The sequence below is a fragment of the Vicugna pacos genome, chromosome 11, assembly GCF_048564905.1.
Source record: "Vicugna pacos chromosome 11, VicPac4, whole genome shotgun sequence".
NCBI lineage: Eukaryota > Metazoa > Chordata > Mammalia > Artiodactyla > Camelidae > Vicugna > Vicugna pacos.
In genome coordinates, this window is record NC_132997.1 from 19,752,018 (window position 1) to 19,779,636 (window position 27,619).

The window sequence follows — 27,619 nt, forward strand, 5'->3', positions numbered from 1 at the left end:
CCATATACAAAAATAAACTCAAAATGGATTAAAGACCTGAATCTAAAACTGAAAACCATAAAACGCATAGAGGAAAGCTTAGTGGGAACACTCTGTGCATATTGTAGGAATATTTTTTGGATCTATTTCCTAAGGAAAAGGAAATAAAAACAAAAATAAACAAATGGGACCTAATTAAAGTTAAGAGCTTTTGTATAGCAAAAGAAACCATCAACAAAATGAAAAGACGAGCTACTGAATGGTAGAAAATATTTGCAAATCATATGACTGATAAAAAGTTAATATCCAAAATACCAAAACAGCACATACAGCTCAAAAGCAAAAAGCCAAAAAAACCTGATTAAAAAGTGAGCAGAAAACCTGAATACTTTTCCAAAGAAGACATAGAGATGGCCAACCTTTCTAATCATCAGAGAAATACAAATCAAAACCACTCACACCTGTCAGAATGGCTATCATCAAAAAGAGCACACGTAACAAATGTTGGGGGGGATGTGCAGAGAAAGGAACACTTACACACAGTTTGTGGGAGTATAACTGATGAAGCCACTATGAAAATAGTATGAAGTTTCCCTGAAAAACTAGAAAGACAACTACCCTATAAGCCAGCAATTCCACTCCTGTGTTTCCTAAAGAAAATGAAAACACTAATTTGAAAAGATGCATGCACTCCACTGTTCATAGCAGCACTAGTTACAATACCCAAGATATGAAAGTAAACTAAATATCCATCAACAGATTAAAGGAAAATGAATATCTCTCTCTCTCTCTCTCTATATATATATATATATAGATATATATATATCTTCATTGTGTACACACACACACACACACACACACAATGGAATATTACTCAGCCATAAAGAGAATGAAATTTTGCCATTTGCAACCACATGGATGGACTTGGAGGATATTATACTTAGTGAAAGAAGTCAGACAAAAAAAGACAATACTATTTGATATCACTTGGATCTGGAATGTAGAAAATAAAACAAAGTAGCGACTATAACCAACTAGAAACAGACTCATCCGTATAAAGAACAAGCTAGTGGTTGTCAGTGGGGAGATGAACATGGGAGGGACAAGGTGGGATAGGGGATTAAGAGGCACAAACTACTAGGTATAAAATAAACAACCTATAAGGATACATTGTACAGCACTGGGAACACAGCCAAAGCATTATATTAGCTATGAATGGAATATAATCCATAACATTTTTGAATCACTATATTGCATACCTGAAACTAATGTAATATTATAAATAACTGTATCTGAATAAAGAAAGACACCTACACTCCAGTTGCCCAGATGTTCTATAGAAGTCCATGTCCTATCCTTAAATCAGGCCACCAGAAAGGAAAAAGGACCTGTGGTGCTGGTAGAGTAAATAGAAGAGCTTGGACCATTTACAGATAGTCTTGAAAACTGATGTCCATGTCTTGAAACTCATTTCTAGACCCTCATAAAATCAAAGAATATTAGAAAGACAAGGGGTTTTTAGAAAGCGTGGTCCAGATTTTCTTTTTAGATCTAAACACAAAGAGGATTAAATATGTTCAGCTTAGTCTGGTGGCAGAATCAGGAATTCCATTCTGCTGGTAAGCAGGTCAGTGTTCCTTCTACCATTTGAAGAAACTCAAACACCTCATTTTATGATTTTGCCGTGGCTGGGGGATCTCAGACACATAGAAGTTAAAATAATTAAAGTAATAATCATTCATAACATTGTATTTGTATAATAAAACACAAACTCAAACAAAAATAATTAGGATTGGAGCTCACCAGATGTAAGGGTGTTTATTAAGTAAGGATTGGTTGGGATTTGAAATGGTTACACAGTTGTGAAGGGGAGTGAACTCTGGAACTACAAGCTTGCAGCTAGCAGCTGCTGGCAGATACTGTTTGGGAAACCGCTAGTGGCATCCTTGAGTTTGATACAGCTCAGAGAAGATTCAGGTTTTCAGTGGTGCAAGGACATATCTGAGACCAAAACTCCAGTGGCCGCCCTGATCCATTTTTGTCTGCCTGAACTGAGATTACTCCATTCTAATTTCAATTTGTCATCAGTAAACTCAATGAAGATTTGAAAAACACAGTAGACCTAAATGAGTTACTCATTGTTGCTTTAATTGTCCATCAAGAATCCATTTCCCCATTCTTGCAGCACAGAGCTGGGCTCTGTGTCCAGCCCCGGCCCCCATCACAGGCATTTGATGTCATTGCCAGTGGGAGAAGAAAGAAGTGACATGTGCCATTCTAGACCTGACTGATAATATCCCCCTGCTCCACGAATTTCTTTCAACTCTTTCCCTTATGCTGATGGGTGCAGATGTGGTGAGGTCCTAGGGATGGAGAAGGCACAAAATGGAAGAACTCTGGGTTCCTGAAGGACCACACCAAGGAGTGAAGTCTCTCCTACCTGAACACCCACCCAGCACTGTTACATGGGAAATCATAGAGTGATAGGCTACTGAAATTTGGGGGGTTATTTAGCAATTCACCAGAAACTTATAATATACCCCCAATAGGTTTAAGTCACAAGATTAATTTAACTCATGATGAACCTAGTAGATTTAAAAGACTGAAGTCAGTTTGGCTCTAATAGCCGAGCTGGTCAGTACGAGGGCAGATCCTCTTATCCACTTAGCGTCGGTGCCCCGAGCACTCAGCTGGGGCCAGTGCTGAAAGCCCCCTCAAGGTCCTGCCCTCCCGGAGCTCACAGTTTGGAGAAGATGGGTAGAACCATGAGAACACCTCAAACACGTGAATGAGAAGAGTGAATGCTAAGTGGAACCAAAGCAAGGTGCTGCCCTGAAGTGGGGTCCACTAGGTGAGGGGCTCTGGAGAGGCTGCACTGAGGTGACATCTGCATCTCCAGCAGCATGACAAGAAGGAGCCAGCTGGTCAACAGCCTGGGGATATGTAGCCTTGCAGAAGGCACAACAGTGCAGGAATGTGGAGGCAGAAGTGAGTTTGGCCAGAGAGAAGGTTGGAAAGGAGGCCAGTGTGGCTGGAAGGAGCTGGGGAGGAGAGCCAGGGGGCACTAGGGAGGGCAGGGTCAGGACCTGGTGCAGGAGGACAGCATTAGTGACTTATGTCTATTGTTATGTGACAGTGCTTCCCCGAACGTAGTGGCTTAACCACCGAACAGTTATTACTGCCAGTCCCTGTAGGCCAGGAGCCCCGCAGGCCCCAGCTGGGAGCTTGTGCAGAGTCTCTCAGGAGGCTGGGGCTGGGGCCTGAACTGCGGCAGGATCTGCGCCACTCAGGCCTGGAGCCCTCGCAGTGGGCATTTGTGGGACTCAGTTTGGGCTGAAGGCCTGAGTCCATCTCTGTCTGTCGCTCTTCCTCAGTGCTGGGACACGTGGGCCTTTCTAACCACAACTCATAAGCCACAGTCTTGCCCCCTACCTGAACAGCCACCCAGCACTGTTACGTGGGAAACCATAGAGTGAGAGAGACACACACCTACACAGGGAGTTCACATCAGAGTGAGGATGTGCTCAGACACTGGCTTTTTATAAACAAATCATGGAAGTAACTTATGTTGTCTCACTCTGTCAGCTTCTATGGAATTTTAAGTCCAGTCTACATCAGAAGGGAAGGGATTGCACAGGGATGTGCGTGCTTGGAGGTGGGAACTGTGGGGAGTCACTGAGGGGAGAAGGGAAGACCCTGAGAGAGGCCTTGCTCAGAATCACAGCTGGTAAGAAGGCGGAGCAGGTATGAACCCAATTCTGTGTCCTCAAGCTGGGCCCTGGCTGCATCCAGGCTGTCACAGGGGCTCTGGTGTAACTGTGCACAGATGTGCAGAAGGCCTTGGGGGGGACGATGAGCCTCCAGCAGCCCAGATGGGCATTTGGCCAGCTCTCTTCTGAGGAGGAGCCCAGGTGAGGGGAGCCTCCTCAGTGCGTTCCCACACACACCCCGCCCAGGGGCGAGGGCCCTGGGGCCATGAAACTTCTGAGCTCGCACTCCTGCAGCTCTGAATCTCATCCTTGTTGGATAACTGGGAAATTAAAGCCCATAGAGAGGCAGACACTGGCCCAGGGAGCACAGCAGGCAGAGCCACGAGGTAATGGGATGTTCTGACTTCCTAAGCCAGGGCTCCACCCGCTTCTATAAGGTTTGCTGTGGAAATTAGAATGCCTAAGATCTTGAAAGCACTTGCCCTTTCCTCCCTACATGGGGCTACTTTCATTCAGGCACCCAGAACACGAGCACTGGCATGTGTGCGTGCGCACACACACACACATGCACACACTAGATGACATTAGATGTAAGGACTGTAGCCTTGGGTCAGAAAAGGGGCAGACACAGGGGAGGTGACAAGAGGAAGAAAAGAGGTTGGAGGCTCCTACCTGCATGTGGCACAACTCCTCCAGATTTATAGGTCTTGTCCCACATACATGAGAAGACATCCCTGGGAAGTATTGCTGGAATGGTCCGCATTGTGCAGGTGAGGAGACAGGCCCTGGGAGGCACGGCGGCTTCTCCAGGATGAAGAGCAGGTAAGAATGGGGAGCTGAGTCTGCACCCAGGCCTGTCTCAAAGCCGGGGCCCTGGCTGCACCCAGGCTTTCCCAGGGGTCTGTGGGGAGGACTGTTTGGATTGATGTTGTCCAAGGAGAGGACTCAGGTAAGGGGACCCCAGAAGGGAAGACACTCTCATGACAATGGGCCCTAACAGAACTTGGAACCCTTGTAAACAGGCACCCACATTCTAGCAACAGACTCACTCCCAGCTCACAGGGCCAGAGACACTGCATAGTGAAAAGTGTCCTCCTGCTGTGTCACGAATTGTCAGGGCTTTGGCTTCAGGAAACCCTGGAGTGAAAGGCTATTCAGAAGCTGCAGAGCTGCAGATATTGGCTAAACCCTCATTCAGATGCCTCTTGTCATTTCCTGGGATGTCCCCTAAGGCAGCACAGGGTGCCCTAGGGCACTTCTGGGAGCCCCCCTGGGTGCCCTTACCCCTCCCCTTCATGTCTCAGGAAGAGGGACAGGAGGGGAGGGTCTTCAGGGTAGGAACAGGTAGGTGGGCAGCTGAAATGCGGGTGGTTCTGTCATGTTCACCCCCCAGGACAGGCTGGCGTGGGGGAAGGAGGATTCTCGAGGGACCTCTTATCTATCCTAGTGAGAACCATAGACCCTCAGGCTGTCATCTTTCTCCCTCCTTGTGGAGATTTGTGCAGACAGTGGTGTACTCGTGTCTGGATGGACATATCTTGTGGGTCTGAGAACCAGCAAAGACAGCCAGGCAGGGCTCTGAGGCTTTCTGCCTGGCTGCTGGGCACTGGGTTTACTGGGATCCACACAGGAGATCGGACAGGACCTGGTCCATGTTGCCGTCTGCTCACCTGCTCCATCTCCCTGCTGGAGGGGCAGGTGCCCACCCCCCAAGTCCAGCACTGGCTCAGGGTGAGTGCTGGTGCTTAGGGGGCCCCAGACCATGCTGTGCTCCCCAGGGCGCCCTCCTAGAGTCTTTCACCAAAAGGAACCTGGGGCCCCACCTTCTCCCCAAACCTGCCCTCACTGCCCAGCCCCCCCCCCTTAGCCAGATGGAAAGTCACTGCCCACGTGTTTGTATAAATGTCAGAAAAGAGACTTGCAAGATGCAGCCATCTCACATTAAGTCAAGAGTATTTTTGCATTTTTCTATGGATTTTCTTATTTTAACACTTACCCCTAGGTGTCCTTGTTGGCGAGACAATCCTTCCACTTCGTCTCCAAGTCTGACCCCTCCCTGTGACTGGCAGGAGTGCTTTTACCCAGGAGATGGAGCCCATGGAACTATGTTTTTTTCTCTGCATTTTGCTGATCCTGTTTTTTGTTTGTTTTTATATTTTGTGTTTGTTTGTTTTTTAGACATCAAGGTTTATTACTACTTAAACAGTACTCCAAGAACTTTCAGGGTCAAAAGACCCAGTGATGTCTGCGGCCTCAGTGAGCTGCACAAGATTCCATAAGGGAGACCGGTTACCATTACATCCAGTGCTTCCCTGATGTGGGGCCATGATGTGGTTCCTTCTGCTGCCATTTCAACAGCGCTGCCCTAAGCGTCCTGCATGTCCTGATACCTGATTCCTCCCCAGGACAAGCCCCTGGGTTCTCATCTCCACAATGCGATGTTTCATCAGGACTCACTGAAATGATGCGCTTGATACAGGGAGGTGCTGTCAGTACTCAGCTAACAAAATGACCTCAGGACTAACATTTTCAGTCATTCTCCACCTCAAATTCTACCTTTAATACTAGGAATTTTTTCTCATTGGCCCACTTCCTGTGACAAGACATGAGGCTCGGGGGTTCAGCCTGAGCTCCAGCCCCTAACCCTCCTTCCTGGTGGCCCATGGTGCTCTCCCTGACTGCATGTCCCTCCTCTGTCCCACCCCAGGGCAAAAGTGGATCAACAGTGAAGAGGAATGAAGCCTGGATGGTGTGGACCACCCAGCCAGGCAGGCTGGAAAAGCTAGTGGGTCACCTGGTACCCAATTTCATGGTAAGTGATCCCCTGTGTCCCCAACCTTCCATGCACTTACCTAGCATCTATCATCTCCCATCAGGTGTGACACCTGCTGTTCCAAAGTTGAGGGCGCTGTCTCTCCACAGCAGAGTGGGAACTCAGACACCTGCCAGCTGGCAGTCTTCAGAAGGTCACTACACTTCTCTGAACCTCAGGCTGTTCCTCTGAACAGTGGGGTGAATAGAGGGTTAACCTCATAGGGTTACTGTGGGGACTGTGACGTCCTCCTTGAAAGCGCTTTCTGGGTTCCTGGCCCTGCGGTAGGTCTGCTGGAGGAGCTCTTGTGCTAATGTATTTTCTTCCCGAGGGCTTGGCCTCATCCATCGCTGTCTTCATGGTCTTGGATTTGAGCTGTTTTTTCCTATTGAAGAGGAGAGTTGAGATTCCAAGTAGGGTGCTCCTGTCCTGGGTGAAGCCATTCAGGGATCCCTGGGGACATTTGGAGAGGCCTCAGGCTGACTCAGACAGCTGACATGGGGCTGGTTGGGCCTCATTCATTCATCAAATGTACAGCAAGCCCTGCTGGGTGCAGGCCCTTTTCCAAGCACAAACCATAACCCAGTGCACAGAGCAGACAACCCTGCCCTCAGGGCTTCACCCTAGTTGGGAATCACACAGTCCCTGGACACACTACCAGCAGGTAGTGCCCACGGTGCAGTCCGTGTGCCCCCAGCTGGCCGCCTCCTCCAGACATTGGTGCACCCTGATGCATTCTGCTGAGGGCAGCAGAGCCCTGGACCAGCTGCCATGTGAGTGAGCTTTGGATCAAGTGGAGGGGTTCCCTTCTCCAGAGAGCTGAAAGGAGTGTGGGGACTGTGGATGGGAGGTGCTGGCAGAATCTTGGATCCCACACATCATGGATCTTGAGAGAAGGCAAAGGTCTGAGGAAAGAAGTCAAAGCTGTAACTGGGGCTTTGGCTGCTCCAGAAAAGCAGAGAGGGGCTGGAGGACAGAGTCCATACCTATCCCGGCATGCCTCCCCATCCTGGGAGCTATAATAGGGGGAGTGGAGAGCGTCCTTCTCACTGATCTGGTGGAACATCTGCAGCAAGGGCTCAGTGGTTACTCAGTGGCGGGCTGAACCCTCCCTGTGGAAGATGAGTGTCAGTGGGAGGAGGAGAAGCCCCGCATGGGAAACCTTGTAGGCTCAGCAACATGCAGACACAGGAGTAAATGTTGCAGATGTTCAGGTAGGACCTGGAAGCCTGGGCAGGAGAAGGAGACCATTTGTTCCCTGGCCCATCAGATCTTCATGGAGCACCTCTAGTGTGCCAGTGAGAGCCATGAACAGAGCCGACACCAGAGGCGACACTCCAGTGGGAAGGAGACCAGGGAGACAGACAGCAGTGTGCCAGGCTTCCCTGAAGAAGGGGAGAAGCCCTCACCCCATTGATGAATCCTCCCTTCAATGGAGGCTTTTTGCCAGCCCCTCCTTGGTGACCAGGCTTGCCTCTGCCAGGACTGCCAGGTGACAGGTGGACAGGGGGTAGGACTGGCCCCTGGATGGGCAGGAGCAACAAGCACAGGTGCCCTGGTCCCCACAGGCCCTGGAAGGTTAGTGAGGAAAGAGAGGCCTGGACTCTGACTCTGTTGCCCACCTGTCTGCCCCAGGGCCATCTCCTCCATCCTGGCCATACCAGTTCACTGTGGACTTTTACCAGCTCCCCAATTTCCCCATGAGAACATTGCCATTGTCCTACATGGCCCTCAGGTCTCAATATTCCCAACTTGGGCCTGGAACACCATGTCCACAGTCTTCTGCCACTGATGGAGCAACTCATACTTGCTGAGGCAGAGAATGAGGGTGAGGTAGACAGGGTGGGTGCTGTGGGCATGTGTCAGGGATACAGGGCTGTTCTCGAGCCTCCAGAGGCAGGGGTGGGGTCAGGAGCAGTGATCAGGCTCAGATCACTCTTCCCATGGACTGCAGTCTTAGAAGACTTCCTAGGGGTGGGATCTCAGCCTCACGCTTCATTGACCGGAATGAATGTACTTGGCAGGAACAGGCAAAGGCACTCACGTCGATGATGGTTTCTTGTCCTGGAGCTGCAGCACCAGTTCCAGAGCAAGATGTAGAACCACCTCAGGAGCTAGCACAAGCTCCAAATCTAGTGCCCCTGACAGCTGCAGACCCACGGCAGGCTGCAGCCACAGTTCCCGTTCAGTCCCAGTGCCCAGAACAGGCACCAGCATCAGCTCCTCCAGACCCAGAGTGGGCTCATGCCACAGCTTCCAAGCAAACTCAAGACATGGAACAACCCCCTACACCAGCTTCAGATTCAGAGCCAACAAACGTTCCAGCAAGATCTCTTGTTTAATGTCAAGAGCTAGAACAACCACCTGCACCAAACCCAGCTCCAGTGCAAAGGCAGGCGCAGGTCAGGGTTCTTGATCCAGCTCAGCAAGTAGGGCGAGCATATATGGCAACTCCATGTCCAGGGACAGAGCATGCGCACATCACCGCTCTCGTCAGGCCTGGGCTGCTGCGACCACTTGCGCCGTCTCAGCACCGGACTTCCGCTCCCGCAGCGCCGTCAGCTGCAGCTCTTTTTTTTCAAGTTTATTTCTGTATTTTAAACAGCTTTATTGTGGCACGAGTCCTGTACAGTAAATGAGACATATTTCACATATACAATTTGATGAACTGTGATAGATGTACACACCCATGAACCACCACCACGGTCAGGACAGCTGACATTCCCATCGCTCCTCAAGAGGTGCAATCTTCAAATTCCCAATTTAACCCTCCCCACCTCCTTTGCCCCCTGGATACCATCAGTTTGTTCTCTGTGTCTGTGAGTCTGTTTCGGTTTTGTAGAGAATTTAGTTCCAACTGCTGACCCTTAGTGCCTGTTGTGCTGCAGTAAACATTATTGTACGTTATTAAGTTTATATACTTAAACATAAATAGCCGTGGCCTATTAACTCTACTGTTATTTTTAAAAATTGTCTTAAGTCTTTATCATTTATTCATTTCTTTTAGATTTTCCTCAAATATTTTCATTAAATTTTCCAGACCCTACAGTTACTTCCCAAGAAGATGTTGAAGAAATTAACTTTATATCAGTGGACTGCAGAGCGCCTGAACTCTACTGGCATATGTGTCCACATGCAGATTTGGAAAACATGAGAAACCCATTAAAGTAAATGAAATATATATTTGATTCCCATGCAATTCAGACCTCCTTTCATTTGCATTCATACCGCATCTATCATGTAGTCAGTATGACATTCAGTATAAAGCAGTAACAAAGCAGCTTAAAAACACCTGCCCCCATGAAACTTCCAATTCAGTTAAGAATCAGACAATTCACAAGCCTGTACTTTACATGGAAATGGTAAGAAAACCTTGAAGGGAAATGAGGCAGGGAGGTGGGACAGATGGTGATGTACAGGGCTGTCATCACTGTTCCTACTGCATGATCACTACAAGGGATCTGGGGAGATCTTACTGACAAGCAGGCATTTGAGCTGAGACCTGAAGGAAGGAGGGAGACCACCACGTGTGTGTCCAGGGAGGATTCAAGGCAGAGGGAAGAGCTAATGCCAGGCCCTAGGGCAGGAGCACCCCGTCACAATCAAGGAGCTGCAAGGAGGCCTGTGAGGCTGCAGCAGAGTGCGGCCCGGCCAGACTGCTCAGTTAGATCAGAGAGGGAACCACCTGACAGGTGATGTAGGACTCATGGGTGCTGTGTGCATGTTGGCTTCATCTGTGAAGAATGGAAAGCTGTGGGCAGAATGAACTGAGCAGTGACCTGACTGGATTCTCTGATTCTGGGTGAAGAACAGCCTATAGGAGTGATGGCCTGGGAAGGAGCATGGTTAGTGGCAGCCACTGCCATCCTGTCAAGAGGTGGTGGCAGCTCTGCTCAGGTAGAATAGAGGGAGGCCAATGAGGGGCATAGTCAGAAGTTAAAGATGAAGGCTTTGCTGATGGGGAAGAGATGAAGTGGAGAGAGGGGAGAAGTCAAGACAGACCACAAAACTGGGGTTTGAGCTCCTGTCAGTTTGGAGATAGTGTCACAAAATGGGGAGAATGAGGGAGAGCAGGTTCAGGGGAGATGGTTAATCTGTTTTTGGCTTGTTAGATGTCCACCTGCAGATGGTATGGAGACAGCTGGGTGGGCATAAATCTAGAATGTATGGGAAGGTTTGGAACAAAAAAGTGAATTTCAAATCATGACAGTCTAGATGTCATGGATGCCACAAGTCTGGATGACGTCAGCAAGGAGACGAGTGACTGAGAAAGAAAAGTGAATCAAGACCTAATTCCTGAGGCAAACTAATGCTAAAGGGTTTGAAAGAAAAGTAGAAACCATCAGTGGAGTCACAGAAGGAAAGGCCAGTGAGTTCTTAAAATAAAAAACCCAGAAAACAACAACAAAAAACATATAAAAATGGTACAATGTATTGAACTAGAATCTATATCATGGAAGCATTTCAAATAGGGAGAGAGACTTACTGTGTCAGATGAGGCTGATAAAGAAAAGTGTGGATTGAGAAAACTTTTTCCTGTGATAGAATTGTTCTAAAATGGGATCGTGAGGGAGACACAACTCTGCACATTTACACACACACAAGCCAAAAAAAAAAAATGTGCTTAAATGAGTGAATTTATGGCATGTAAAGTATACCCCAAGAAATCTCCTTCAAAATGAAGGAGCACTTAGCATGTATCTACCCAGCAGAGCTGCTCCCAGGTACTCGTCTCACAGGGTAAATGAGAACAGATGTTTACAAAAAAGATGCATGCATATATATACAAAAAATTTATTCATAATAACCCACACTTGAAGTAAACCAAATGTCTATTATTAAGAGACTGGATAAATATTTTGTGATATAATCTTACAAGGTCACAGTATTCAGCCCTACAAACAGAATGAATGGCATATTCAAATACAAACATTTAGCTCTAAAAACATTACTTAGAGCAAATGATAAAGAAGTCAAAGAATACATTGTGATTTTTTCCATTTTTGTCAAGTTCAGCCACCATCAAACTAATGGATTATGTCCTGAGAGTGTGTGTACTTCAACTGAAATATGACAGAGGGTGTATCTTCTGTTGAGGATTAGGAAAATGAAAGATCTGTAAAATCTAAAATTAACATCGATACATTTCACTCTATTTTTTACTGTATATAGATCTAAACACAAAAAGAAAAGAGGCAAGAAAAATTACCATTGGACAGTAATGGAGAGAAGGACACTTTGGTTACAATCCTCCCCTCTGGCACAGCCCCTCCCCCACACACTGGTAACTGACCAATCTGGGATGTCAGTTGCTGGCTGGGTTCCAGGTGGAATCTTGGGGTGCCCCCCGGGGCTTGTTGTTGCTGGTGGCTCCACGGTAACCAGGCAGAGCCCTGGGTGGGTCAGTGCCATGGAGGGGCTGCTGTCCTCCATGGAGCTTGGCTTTGGGCTGATCCTCAGGGAGGTGGGTGTGGTCCTGGTGGTACAGCTGCCCAATGGCCTGTCTGCTCAGCTCATGTTCCAGAGCCTCCAGTGGGAGGCAGTGTTGAGTCTCCCTGTCTTCACCTCATTGGTGAGTGTCTTATTTACCTGCAGGCTTATTCAGTCTGTTAAGAGTCACCTTTATCAAAGCTATGAAAAGCAGCTGGCTGAAACACTGGCTGCCCAGATAGAAGAGAAGTGCTACCACATCGACCAGCTGTATGTGGCTAAACAGGAGCGTGCCAGCATGGAGATGCCTTTTAAGGAACGCCGGGCTAGAGAAGGAGCCAGTAAACGTACCCAGCCTCACTAAGGCTTACAGACACTTGATGACTTTCAACCTGAGTTCGAGGAAGGAAATCAGTTTTGTCATTGAAGAACTGAGGAAAGATAGATCCCTGCAGTCCATTCAAGCAGAGGTGATGAAGATGCTGAAAGTGCACACATTCCTGGAAAAGGTCATGAGAATCAGCACATCACAAGGGGCTGTTACAAATGAGCCAGGGGACCGAGCACCAAGTCCTGCTGGTCCCTTTCCCAGGAGTGGGTCTTCGTGTTAAAGCCATGCTGTGCCCTGCCCTCGACTCAGGCCTCCCAAGCTGCCGGGCTGCATTCACTCACCTGGTCAGATCTCCACCTGCACTGCACGGAGGCCAGTGGATGGAGGGCAGTCCCCTCCTTTGGACCAGAGTTCCTCCAACTTTAAAAGTGAGTGCAGCAGTGAACTCCTTTATGGTCAACATCTCTCATCTACAATATACTGGAATTCCCAGAACACAGCACGAAGCATGGGGCTTTCTCTATATTCAGCAAATGTGTGGATTCTCTCTTATTCGTTGTGAAAGAAATGTTGTAACTGAGACTGATCTTCTACTTAGCTGGAATCTACATTAAGCCTCGTTTCTGAAGACAGTTTGGGTAACTATTATATACCAGCCATGTAAGTGAAGTATACACAGAGTTATTCTGTGCACAAATGTTACATTATAATTTGAAATCATACGCAACTTGTCAATATAAAGTTTTAGATGGCCATAGCATTTATTTCTAGGGTTTAATTCTGAAGTTGTAAGTTTAAGTCAAAGAGCCTTTTTCTCACCTTAGTATGTGTAATTTTAAAAAAAATAAATGTTCTTTAAGATGAAGTTAAATTGTACTCTTAGAAGAAATTTTTTATTTAAGTTTTATATTCTGCTATAACAATATCCATATTAGAAATAAGTTTGTTACATTATGTGAGGTTGTTTCATTTCTCTCCCTGCAAGAAATCTGCATCATGAGTTTCTGATCAAGAAGAAATTCAATTGGACACTTTGGGAGGAGCATCACATCCCTGCCCTTCCCCTCTCAGTCACCATCTTGCACTCAAAATGTGGTGGAAAACTAGGGCAGTGTAAAAGTTTTTTTTTCATGCAAAATTTAGTCTGAGGCCCACAATTACTATCTTTATTTACACATCATGCACACTTATAAGGCAATCAGCACAAATTGGTTTTTGCCATGTCAGAAGTGAAGGAGACAAAATACTTTTGTAACTGGAAGGAATCACATGAAAAAATGGCAGAGGTAGCATCATAAGTTATGTGACATTTTCTCAAATTGATAAATGCATGGTGCTTGGGCTGGGGAAGGTTAATTAAAATTAAAACTATGTCCATTTCTTTGTGGCGCTGACACTGAAGGGAGGAAAAAAGATTCTAGAGAGGAAAATTAAACAGAAGATAGTGCCTGTCAGGATGGCATAAGTTGTGTAAGAAATAGAAACAGGGAAAGAGGCAGCGGTGGAGTGGGGGCTGGTGGTCTTGGCAGAAGTGGAGCTGGAAGGCCTCTCTGAGGAGGGGACACCTCAGCATGGAGGACACCAGGAGAGAAGCCCTGTGCGATGAAGGCACAAACAGGAGATACAGTGCTGATCATGCTGGGTGTGAAGAGCTGTCAAAATGTAGGCTGGCCAGAATGCAGTGAGGGAATGGCAGAAATGGGGTAAATGTGACCAGGCATCAGAAGATGGAGGGAACTGTCACCACAGTAAATAGCTTGATTTCAAGTAAATTGGGCTTTGGCTGCCACTCTGGAAAGAGGATAAACCAGGTGTGAGAATGTGACACTGATTTGAGGCTGAGGACAGAGGTGACAGGACCCGGTGGAAGCAAAAGAAGTAGAGATTGAGAGATGGGATCAAATCAACCAGGGGCCCTGCAGGCAGAGAACATGTGACAGATGATGGTTGTGGGTTCCAGGGAAGAGAGGGGTGGGGATGAAGACAGAATTCTTATTTAAGCATCAGGATCAGAACCAGTGTCTTCCAGTGAAATGCGGATGAATTCAGAGGGGTGTACTTGGAAGGGAAATTGAAATGTGAGAGTTTGGAAGGAGACTTTTGACAAGGTCCATGACACCAGAGTACAAATAAGATGTGCTAATGGGGATGCAAGAGTCGTACAGTAATCAGAGAGGCAGCTATAAATATGAAGGGTCATTGGGGAGTGAAGTTACTTTAGCAGAGATGGAGTCCAAGCACTGGGTTGATGTCACTGGATAAATTCCATGGGCCTATTTGTGTTCACAAGTAAACTTAGGTCTCTCAGGATCAAAAATAAACCAGTGATCACAATGGTGGTATTCTTCAGTCTGTACGCATGTTGGGGCTTGAGTTGTGCACGATCCCCTACCTGGTCCCTTTTCACCACAAGGGATGGGACACCTCACATAGTCACAGGGCTCTGAAGAGAAATGAAGAACATGGCTGGAACCATCACACAAGAGCCATGGTACACAGGGTGCTTCTCTTGTCTTTGGCTCTTGTAAAATGATGCCAACCTGTTTTTGAGCTGGAGGCTCAGCCATTGATTGCTTTTGAACTCTGGGATCTGCCTCCAGGTACCCTGTTCCCCTCTCTAACAAGTGAACTTCACACCCTAAGAGACACTAACTACCCTTGTGCTTTAGGAGCGTGAATTCAGGCACTGTCATCCTATGAACCATTGACACCATCACCTCTCACTTCAGAGCTGGGGTTCAGTGCTCTTTAGCCAGAAAGTCAGAGCCCATGCAGGCCACAGGAGTCTGCCACATCTGCCTAGTACTTAGCCAGAAACTGCCTAGCCTTGCAGTGAGAACAGATTAAAAACATACCCATTATTTGCATTATCCCACTCCATCCTCATGAGGACAAAACAAGGCAGTATCTGCTGTGACCTCATAACACCCCGGTGGAAACTGAGATACAAGAAAATTCACTCATTCCTAACTAACCAAGAAAGGGCTGATATTCACAGGGCTGTGTGATGAATACTCTGCTTGTGAATTCTGAACTCATGTATCCAGTGGGAGCCGATGGAAATAGAAGTGGTGAGAGGTTTTCTAAACTATCTTGAAAAGTAAAGTTGACATTAGAAGCATTTGTGGTTATGTTCATGGGGGTAACTGAAGATGATATATGTACTGAGAGTGCATTTGGGGAATCCTTTTAGGGAGCGTAAATCCAGATTGTTCTGTTCAAATTCTCCCAATAGGCCAGGAGACTTCTTTCAATGCAGGGATGGAGAGCTCAACTGAGTATAACAAGCCTGTTGGTGGAAATTTCTGGGTGATTGGGCAAACCTTATTCATACACATATTATGTGTATATATATATATATATCTGTACATGAATATATACACATATATATGTAACATATAGAGTTTTGTATGTAAACAACAGTGTCATTGTATAAAATACCTTCTCTATTTGCATGAGATATATTAACAGATCATTTATTTCATGTTTTCCTATGATCTTTTCATTGTTTTCTGTTCCTTTGTTACCTTCCTTCAATGTAGATTTTTCCTCCATTTTTCATACTAGAAGACATGCTCTCATAACACATAGTCCTACCCTGCACTTACATGTTTATGAGATTAGTGGAAATTAGCTGCACATGACTTCTGTGCGCCTGGATAATGGCATGCATCCCTCAGTGTTCCTCCCTGCGTTACTTATGGGCCGCACACGGAACTGTGAGGCTGTGCCTTGGATGGCCCCAGGTGTCTCAGCAAGCGATCCGTGACCTTCTGTGGCAGGGCCGAGAGAGTCTGCCAGGATCCTGGAGGCTAATCCGGAAAGGTGAGGTGAGGATTCAGTTTACAATCTGTAATGAAGGCTCTTATTTTCAACAGGACAGCATATCCTGTTACCTCACCATTGTTCTCAGCATGATTTTAATGAGATTTTACCATTTTGTTGTATTATAAAGCTGTGAACATATTAATCATGTGTATTCCAGTTTAAAACTTTATATGGCTGTACAACACCTATGTATTCTCCCATTGTAGGATATTTAGTGTGTCTCCAGTTTTGGAGGGAATGAAAAAAATATCTACTATAAATATCTATGGACACATTTTTTGTTTACCTACTTTTTCCTTAAGCAAAATCCTGGGGGCAGAGTTGCTTGTTGATGCAGAGTTTGTGTGCTTAAATTGATTTTTTCCAACATGTTTGTACCATTAAAACATCTCATCACCAATAAAAAACTGAAATTGCTCCATACCATTCCCAATGCTTGGTATTTTCCTTCTCAGCTGTTACAATGTATCATGTTGCTAGTCTTACTTAACATAAAGGTCAGTATGTTACTTTTGTTTTTATTGTGTTTTCCTCAAAAAAAACACTGCCCATTGACTCATCTCCCGGGATCAGGGAAGTCTTGATGACAGGAAAGTGCCCCACGAGCAGGGCTGAAGCCCAGATGGGTTACTTTTTGGTTCTCCAAGGTGAGTCCAAAGAACAAAAAGCAACTGGTTGACTCTGTCTTCTTAATTTTACTCTTCGCAGCTAATTTACTGTTTCTGGGGTTTTGCTACATTTAGAGGCAATAAGCTCATGTCCGTTACTGGCAAAAGTGGCTTTAAGGTTTCTTTTTAATTACTATTTTTTGATAAAATTCAAAATATTAACTATTTTAAAGTATTCAATTTGGACATCAAGGCAAAAGCAGAACTGGAGGCTCCTGACTCCTGACTCCCTCCTCCCATGATGCACTAAATAAACAGCGATACAAGAATCAATTTCCTGTGAAAGGAATGTAAAAATGGGTTGGTTCTCCTACACACTGGATGACGGGCAAAATACTGACATGTTAGGAAAAGCCAACATACACGAGGGCCATAAACCCAAGGCCCAGCAGTGGCCCTTGCATTCAGGATGTAAACCCTGGCTCTCATCTTCATTCTAAGAAACACAGGATTCGGACAAGACATCAAGGGCACTAACATTTATAGGTGCCTTCTGAGGTCCCTAGATCACCTTGCTCTTGTTGGTCAGAGGGCTGAATATTCATGAGTCACCCAGGGACCACAGGTAATAAAGCGGTGATTTAAAACAGGTGCACAAGGTCCTTCAGGGGTTATTTCTCCTATCTGAGAACAGAGGAAGCGGGCAAAAACACAGCTCCCATTTTCTCCAGTGCAGGGTGTAGACTACACATGTAAGTCCAATGTTTAGAAATGCTGCCTGAAAGTCAAGACATCAAATGACCATGCACATGGGAGCACTTCGTGTTAATCCTTCCTTCAGTGTGTGTGTGTGCACGCACGTGTGCATGTGTGTGTGTACAGAGCAGGATCAGGCTTTGAGTTTTTCCCTAGGAGGAGGAGAACTATGTTACTCTGCTTGTTTTGGCTGCCACCTGAGGGTCTGACTTCTAACTTAGCTATTTTTTTCACTGTGAGCTCATGAAGCCCTGCACTCACTAGGCTGCTCAGCGTGTACAGAGAACAACTCAGCGGTCTCTATCAGCCTCATGCCCTCTCCTGTGACTCCCTTCCCCGGCTCATGTCTGAAGTGACTGCAAGATCACAGCCCTTTCCGGGAAGATGCTTCCCTTCACTACTGCGGCAGCAGCGTTTCCAGCTTCTGAGCAAAGGGTCCTCTCCTAGTTTGTCTCTCTCTGGAAATGATGAAAAAGACAACACCCAGTCCTCTGATAACTTTCATGCGCAGGTGAGTACGTGACACAGCTCCTTCCTCACCCAGCTCCACAGAAAGAGCCCAGCCTGAAGCTGCCCCGCCCACCTCTGAGAGCCCACAGAACCCAGCAGCCTCCAGATTCCTGGCAGCAACCAAGCGCAAAGAAACGTCTTGAAAGAGTATGTGGTTTGAACAAACGTGCAGGCATTTTCCATAGGTCCTGCCCCCAGTTTATTGTAGAACGTATAGGAGAAAAATTCCAGTTCCCTGTAATTAAGGCTGAGGAGAAGAGAAGATGGATGGCACACAGGACATCAACTTTTCTGGCAGCTACTGAACAGAGAGGTTTCTATCTCATTTGCTAAGGATACTTACAGGACTTAGCACAACCTAGTACCCTGTGCACACTATGAACATAGGTGGCCATTTGGACAAGCACAAAGCTTTGAGGAAAACAAAATTTATGGCCTACCTGATTAGTGAGGTTTATCTGCCATACGAGGCCAGTCTGTGAATATTTGAGAGGTGGTTATTTGTCAAATGTACAGAAACCAAAACAGACACTTATGGAAAATGAAGAAACAAGGAAATATGGCCCAAAGAAAAGCATAAAGTCAATCTTCAGAACCAAATTCTAATAAAAATGGTGATAACTGATTTACCCAAAAGAGAGTTCAACATAATGGTCATAAAGATGTTCATCAGAATCATGAGATCAATGCATAAGCAAAGTGAGAATTTCAAATGTAGAAAGAAGATACTTTTAAAAGACCAAACAGAAAAGTTACATAAGCATCACAACAGTGAGATTTGTATATTTTGTTCTTTCTCCTACGATATAAAAAGCATGGGACATTCATAACAAAAAAAAATGTGCCTCCACAGAGCATACAAGGGAGCCACTCACCTACAGATCTTCAAAGAGTTGGATGGCATCTCAACATGTACTGGAGAGAAGGGGCGTGGCAGTGATGGGGGCAGCAGCACAAGTGGAAGCAGCAGGAGGCAGTGGGACAGCTCAGCCTTTCCGGGAAAGCAGGTGGAAGGGGAAGGTGGTGAGTCAGAGGTCAGCTGTGCATGCTGCAGCTGGAAGAATCTGTTTCTCTCCATAGGAGAGACTGCAGCCACATTGGGAGAGGAACAAAAGGGAAGAAGGCAGACAAAGAAAACTGAATGAATACCCTCCTGTTCACCCTTGGATGATCCCAAAGGTCATCCCATTGGCTTCTGGGACCACATCCCCAAACTAGGATTTACCTATTGGTATATGGGCACATCCAAAACCCAAGCCCCAAACACACATCTTCCTACTACTGGATAGCACCCCCTTATCTTTCCCTCCATGAGCTTTTCTTTTTTTTTACATGCTCCCACTCTTAGTAACAAATCACTTCTAGTAAGAGAAGCCAGAAACGTATGCTACAGTAAAACTTTGGGGAAAAAAGGTGGGGGGAAATACTCATTACCAAAACACAAAATCCCAGTATCAGACGGCTTCACTGGAGAATTCTTCCAAACATTTAAAGAAGAATTAATACACATTCTTCTCAAATTCCTCAAAAATATCAAGGGACAAAGAACACATCGAAACTAATTCTACAAATTAAGAATTACTTGAATACCAAAAGTAAATAAATAAGGGTACCACAAGTAAACTATAGACCAGTATCACTGATGAATGTAGATAAAAAATTTCTTAACAAAATAGTAGAAAATCAAATTCAAGTACATCTTAATAGGATTGTACACATTATCCAAGTGAGATTTCACCCTGCGATCCAGAGATGGTTCCACATATGCAAATCAATAAATGTAAAATATTGTATCAATAACTGAAGAGTTAAAGAAACCATCTCAGATGATGCAGAAAAAGCATTTGACAAAATGCAACAGCCTTTCACAATAAAGACCCTTAACAAATTAAGGATACCTCAACATCATAAAGGGAATATATATCAAACACAGAGCTGGCAATATACTCAGTGAAGAAAAATTGAAAGTGGGTCCTCAAATAACATGAAAAAAAAATGGATGCCTATTCTCATCACTTCTGATCAGTAGATATAGTACTGAAAGTCCTAGCCAGAGTAATAAAGCAAGACAAAGAAATAAAAGGCATCCAAGTCAGAAACAAAGAAATAAAATCATCACTATTTGCTGATATGATGTTACATCGCAATGAGCCAAATAAAGCACTATTGGAATTACCTAACGATTTCAAAAAAGCGGCTTGATACAAACATCAACATACAGAGACCAAATGTATTGTTTCATATTAATGATGCAGCAGCTGAAAAAGAAAAAAAGGAAATGATCTCATTCAGTATAGCAAATGAAAAGAAAGCAAAACAATCAAACAAAACCAGTAATGAGCAGAGAGATTACTTTAAGAGATTAAATATCATAGGGATAAATTTAATCAAAGAAGTGAAAGATCTATACAACAAAAACTGCAAACTTTCTGAAAGAAATACCAAAAAAAAGTAAAAAGTAAAACAACAACACACTTTATGTATGTAGATCTGGAGAATTAGTACTATTAAAATGGCCTTACTACCCAAAGCTATCTACAAATTCACTGCAATCCAAAGCAACATAGAAAAGGCAATCATTACAGAAATAGTGGAAAGAGTTTTAAAGTTTGTGTGTAAATGCGAAAGTCCCTGAACAGCCAAAGCAATGCTTAGAAGAAAAGGAAGCATGGAGGTATCATGCTTCCTGACTTCAAACTATACTACAAACCCAAACTACTAAACACAATATGGTACTGTCAAAAAAACAGTCACATGGACAAATGGAATAGGAGATGCCAGAGTTAAATCCGGCTACATATGGTCAACTAATATTAGACAAGAAAACCCAGAACACCCAATGAGACAAGATAGTCACTTCAACAAAGGTGCAGGGGAAACTACACAAATGCATGCAATAAAAATATTGAACGCCTGTCCCACACCATTCACAAACAATTAACTCAGAATGGATTAAACACTGGTATCATAAAACTCCTTGAACACATCCTAAAGAACCGCAATGATATTGCTTTTTGCAAGGATTTGTCTTGACATAACGACAAAAACACAAACAGCAAAAGCAAAAATCAACACACGGGACCACATCAAACTCAAAAGGTTTTGCACCACAAAAGAACAAGTAAAAATTCAAAAAAGATAATCTACAGAATTTCAGAAAATTTTGGAAATGTGTATTCAAGCAGAGGTTAATATCCAAAATATATAAAAACTCATAGACCAGAAAAACAAGAACAAGGAACAAACCCACAAATTCAATTAAAAAGTAGATGGAATAAATAAACAGATATTGTTGCAAAGAGCTCCAAATTCACATGAAAAGATGCTCAATAACTCTATCGATCAGAAAAATGCAAACCAAAGCCAAAATGGGATATAACCTCACATCTGTTAGAATATCTATCATCAAGAAGACACAACAGGTGGGGCAAGAATGTGGTGAAAAGAGAAACCTTACAAATTGTTGTTCAGAATGTAAAATGGCCTAAACACTTTGGAAAACAATATGACTGTAGCAAAAAAATTAAGAATAGATCTATTATACAATCTAACATTTCCTTTTCTGCATATATACACCCAAAGAGTATGAGAACTTCGATATGCATTTTGGTGAAGTGTATGCATGCCCACGTTACAGCATTATGTGCAACAGCACAAATTAGGGAAACCCAAATGCCCATCAGCAGATGAATGGATAAAAGTATGTGGAATGTGCACAACTGGACAGTATGCATCCAAGAGAAAGAAGGATATTCTTCAATTTGCTAAAAGATGAATGGAGTTTAAGCACATTATGTAAATGAGTTAATTTGGAAATAAAAGACAACTGGTATATAAGATCACTCATATGTAGAATAATGGAAACATCATGAAAATAGATATAAATATACTATATATAATATAGATGTATAAATATATATGCAATATCATATAATACGAGGGGGGTGAAAAGGTAAATTTTATCATTACTTTATGCAAGTGATGTTCAGATGTTACCAGCTTAAAAGAAGCCATTGTTATAAGACATTTTATATAAGAACCTTGGTAATTCCAATATAACTGCCTACATCATTTTTACAACTGAAAAACATAGAGGAATCAAAACTTATCCATGTAAAAACAGTCATTAAACACAAAATAAGACAGCAAAAGAGAAGAGGTATAAAGAATGCAGGACAGGGAACAGTTAGCAAAACAGCAAGCTCAAAACTTTTCCTATAAATACTTACTTTAAATGGAAGTGAATTCAACTCCCCAATAGAAAGATAAAGCATAGCTAAATGGATAAGAAAAAAAAGAGCCAACTGAACCCTGTCTTTAAGAAACTCACTTTAGATTCAGGGACAAATAGATCAAAAGTGAGGCGATGGAAATTTATATCCTATGCATATGTAACTGAGAGAAAACAGAAGTGGATATATTTATAACAGAAAATATCAGCTTTACATGAAAAACTGCCTCTAAAAGAAAAGAATGTCATAACATAAAGATAAATGGATAATTCAACAGGAAAATAAACAGCTGTACATATATACATACACCAAATATCAGAGCAAGCACATATTTAAAACAAATGCTGACAAATCAGAAAGGAAAAACAGTCTGCACTATAACAGTAATAGGAGACTTCAATGCCTGACTTTGAGTCTTTGATAGTTTAACCAGATAGCAAGTTCATAAAGAAACAGTGGACTTGAACTACACTATAGTGAAAACAAGACTGACTAACATATACGGAAGTCTCTGCCCAACAGCAGAAAAATACACGTGTTTATTATCAAGCACACACAGAATGTTCCCCATGATAAAATATATGCCAGGTCACAAAACAAGACGTAACCATTTTAAAAAGTTTAAAACCATTCCAAATATCTATTTTGGCCACAACAGAGACAAAGCAGAAATTAATAGCAGCAAGGAAACTGATAAAAAATTATCAAAACATGGAAACTAAATAACACACCATTGAACAACAAAGGGTCAAAGACAAAATCAAAAGGGAAGCTTAAAAATGCCCACAGACTAAAGAAGATGAAAACGCTACTTACCAAAAGGTATGGGATACAGCAAAAGCAGGATGTCTATATGGATAATTTCTTCTATTATAAAAAGGAGAAATGTCTCAAATAAATGACCAAGCTTTACACTTAGGCACTAGAAAATGAAAACAAAATATACCTGAAGTTAGAAGGAAGTAAAATGTAAAGATTAGAGCAGAAACAAAGAAAATAGAGAAATCAAAATGTCAAAAAAAATCAACAAAAGTGAGGTTCTGGTTTTTTTTTTTTTGAAAATAAACAACACAGAAAAAACTTTAGCTAGACTGTGAAAAAGTGAAAAGTCTCAAATAATTAAAATCAGAAATTAAAAAAAGAGAAATTACAACAGATGCCTCAAACAGTGAACAGTTATTCAAAAACAAATTAGAGAACCTACAAGAAATGGATAAGTTCTTAGTCTCATACATCCTACCATTCTACCTTTTTTTCTGAATAAAGAAAAATAGAGAGGCTAAACAGTCCAATAAGAAAGAAGAAGATTGAAATCAGAATAAAAAACTTCCCAACAAGAAAAGCCCAGGTCCAGAACGTTCATGGATGAAGTCTCAAAACATTCAAACAACAATGGTCACCAATCAAACAGGATGATAATGGCACACAGTCAGACACAAAGACCAATGGAATGGAAGAGAAAGCCCAGCAATAAGTGCACACATTTGATCAATTAACCTGGACAAAGGATGTAAGAATATATCATGGAGAAAAGACAGTCTCTTTAATAAATGCTCTGCTGGGAAAACTGGACAGCTCCTTGTGAAAAATGAAACTAGAGCATCTCTTAGTACCATATACAAACATAAACTCAAAATGGATTAAAGACCTAAGCATAAGACAAGATACTCTAAGATTCCTAGAGGAAAACATAGGCAGGTAAATCACAGCAATAACTTTTTTTTTTTCCCAGCAGTGCCTAGAGTAATGGAAATAAATGCAAACATAAGCAAATGGGACCTAATTAAACCTAAAAGCTTTGCATAGCAAAGGAAACCATAAACAAAATGAAAAGACAACTGACAGAGTGGAAGAAAACATTTGCAAATGATGAGGCTGACAAGGGATTAAATCCAAAATATATGAGCAGCTCATACAACTTAATATAAAAGGAAACAACCAACCCAATCAAAAAATGAGTAGAAGACCTAAATAGACATTTCACTAAGAAGACAGACAGATGGCTAACAGGCACATGAAAAGATTCAAAATATCGCTAATTATTAGGGAAATACATATCAAAACTACAATGAGGTGTCACCTCACATCAGTCAGAATGGCCATCCTAAAAAACTCTACAAAGAATAAATGCTGGAGAGGGTGTGGAGGAAAGGGGACCCTCCTATCCTGTTGGTGGTAATGTGAATTGGTGCAGTCATTTTGGAGACGAGGACAGAGGTTCCTGAAAAAACTGCAAACAGAGTTAATATATGACTGAGCAATCCCACTCCTAGGGATGTATCTGGGTAAAACTATAACCCAAAGAAACATATGTACCCCAGTGTTCACAGCATTGCTATTTACAATAGCCAAGATATGGAGGCAACCTAAATGTCCATCAACAGATGAGTGGATAAAGAAGATTGTGTATATATATATATATATACACACACACACACAATGGAATATTACTCAAGCATAAAAAGAATGAGATTATGCTATTTGCAGCAACACAAGTGGACGTAGAGATTATTATATTAAATGAAATAAGTCTGACAGAGAAAGACAAATGTTATTTCATGATATGATTAGTGCTATCTAAAACAAAATGATAAAAGTGAACTTGTTTACAAACCAGAACTAAACTCACAGACACAGAAAAAAATAATGGTTACCAAAGGGAAAAATGGTGGGGGGAGGAATAAACTAGAATTTTGGGATTAATATATACACATTACTGTAAATAAAATATATAAACAAAAAGGCCTGCTCTATAGCATATGGAACTATGTTAAATATCTTGTAATAACCTATAATGGAAAAGATTTGAAAAAGAATATATATATTCATAGATATGAGAGTGTGTATATATATAATTGAATCCTTTTGCTGTATGTCAGAAACTAACACATCATTCTAAATTAAATATACATCAATTTTAAAAACTCATGATAATTATTCTAAACAAAATAGTTACAGGATAATTTACCTGAACAAAATCAAGGAGCTTTATGAAAGCCCAATTTTACATTTCCAACAAAGAGAAAAAACTGCATACTTTCCCTCTAAGTTCTAGTAGATGGCACAATGTCCACTCTCACCACTTCTATTAAATCTAGGAAGTCAAATTTATAGAATTTTAGAAATAAAAAATAATAAAATGAACCAAATCATAAAGGAGGGAATTGTCTGTATGCAAATGGAATAATCCTATATAGAAAATATGTATATATGTATATAGAACCACCAAAGACCCTAAATCCTTAAAGCAATTCTGAGCAAGAACAACAAAGATGGGGGAATCGCATCTCCTGATTTCAGATTGTATTCAAACCCATCTTCCTCAAAACACGATTTGACTAGCACCAAAACGGGCAAGGGGACTCACAGAACAGACCAGAAAGCTCAGAAATATGCCCAAGAATAGTCACCTAACTCTGACAAGGGTATCATGAACGCACAACGGGGAACCAATATTCTTTTCAATACATTTCATTGGCTGAAGGGGATATACACGTGCAAGAAAGTTGAACCTTACTTACACCACACACAATAATCAACACAAAATGGATTAGAGACTTAAACATCACAACTGAAAGTACGAAACCTCTTGAAGGAAACGTGCAAAAAGCACACTGACCTTGGATGCCTCAGGTGGGCTGGGCCCTGGAACCCAAGGGGCCGCGTGGTCTCCCTAGCCAGGCTGGGTCCAGCCCGTGTTGCTGTGCGCTGTGCTCTGGGTCAGCGGGGACCCGGCCTCAGCCTCCCTGCGCAGCTGCCACTGGGAAGCACGCCGGCCCAGGTCAGCCGGCGCCCAACGCTGCCAAGCCCAGGGCCCAAGGGCCCCCCAAATCCCGGTAACAGAAAATGTAAAAATACATCTTCCGATCAATGTCAGAAGATCACAAAGACCCAACAGTATAGTGAGAAGACAATGCGAACAACAAGAAAGGCCAGGAGGCTGAGAGACCTTCTGGGAGGTAACTCACCCGAAGCAGGGCCAGGTGAGAGGATCCCAGCAGCACTGCACGCCAGGAGACAGGGCCACCGGGCAGGTGACAGCGCTTCCTTCTGCGGGAGAGTCCCAGCCACCATGGTAGCTCCAGGTGACCTACATCAGCCTCCACTTTCAGTTACGACCCCAGGTCACCACCACCCAGCCAGGCAGGATTCTGATTGGCTGCGTCTTATCGGACGTCACCTGTGCGCACTGTGTGCCGCCTGAGACTCAGCAGTGCCTGTGATTGGCCGCCTCCCTGCCCTTTCCCAGCCAAAGTCGCTCCAGGCATCCCTTTAATCAGTCTCCTTCTCTTTCCCTGGCCCTAACCCAAAGGACTGCTGCATGAGCCTGGAAAGAAACGCATTCTTATCCAGTCCTGGATCTTAGGGGGTTAGAAGTTTTTAACATTAACTGTGCTGTTATTAGCTGCAGGCTTTTACTTTTTCTTTTTGTTAATCAAACTATGGAAGTTCCTGTCTGTTCCCAGTGTATAGGGTTACACTATGATTAGACGTTGAATGTTGTCCTATTCTTTACCTGCAACTATTGTGATAGTAGTATTCTTGTTCTAAATACTGCTATATGGTTATTATATTCATATATAAATATCAACTCGGCATTTAATAGTTGAATTTTCCCTATTAGGTATGGAATTTTTTGTGGTTTTTGTTGATATCATACTTTTTTTCATTATAGGTTTCTACAAGATATAGAATATAGTAACTGTTCTACAAGGAAGAAACTTATTTATTTTATATATAGTAGTTAATGACTCCAAATCTGGATTCCAGTTTGTCCCTTCACATCCCCTTTGTCCCCGGGTAACCATAAGTTGATATTCTGTCTCTCAATCTGTTGCTGTTTTGTAAATAAGTTCATTTGTGTCATTTTATTTTTTAATTTAGATTTCACATATGAGTGGCATTTTTTTTTTCTCTTTCTGGATTACTTCATTTAGAATGACAATCTCCAGGCCCATCCATAGTGCTACAAATGACATTATTTTATCCATTTTATGCCTAAGTATTATTCCATTGTATAAATACACCACAATTTCTTTATCCAGTCACCTGTCAATGGACATTTAGGTCATTTCAATGCCTTGACTATTTCAAATTCTGCTGCTGTGAACATTGGGGTGCATGTAACTTTTCAAAATAGAATCCCCTTCAGAAATATGTCCAGCAGTGGGATTGCTGGATCATATGTTTGAGCCTATTTTTAGTTTTTGGAGGAATATCCATAGTTTTCTATAATGGTTACACCAAATTGCATTCCCACCAACAGTGTAGGAGCATTCCCTATTTCTCCATACCTCTTTGGCATTTATCATTTGTGGATTTTTAATGATGACCATTGTGACAGGTGTGAGGTTATATATCACTATAGGTTTCATTTTAATTTTCATTCTGACAATTAGGGATATTGAACATTTTTCATCTGC

General features: G+C 43.1%; 1 long non-coding RNA gene and 1 pseudogene across 1 annotated transcript; both read right to left on the reverse strand.

Annotated features, from left to right (window-relative positions):
* LOC102530620 (wings apart-like protein homolog) overlaps positions 1-27,619 on the reverse strand; it is a 335,358-nt pseudogene that overhangs the window by 96,828 nt on the left and 210,911 nt on the right.
* Positions 8,821-26,313, reverse strand: LOC140699191 (uncharacterized). Its single transcript, XR_012077200.1, has 3 exons — positions 26,165-26,313; positions 18,840-19,050; positions 8,821-9,125 (listed from the first exon to the last, which is right to left on the reverse strand). It is a non-coding gene; the product is annotated as an uncharacterized lncRNA (long non-coding RNA).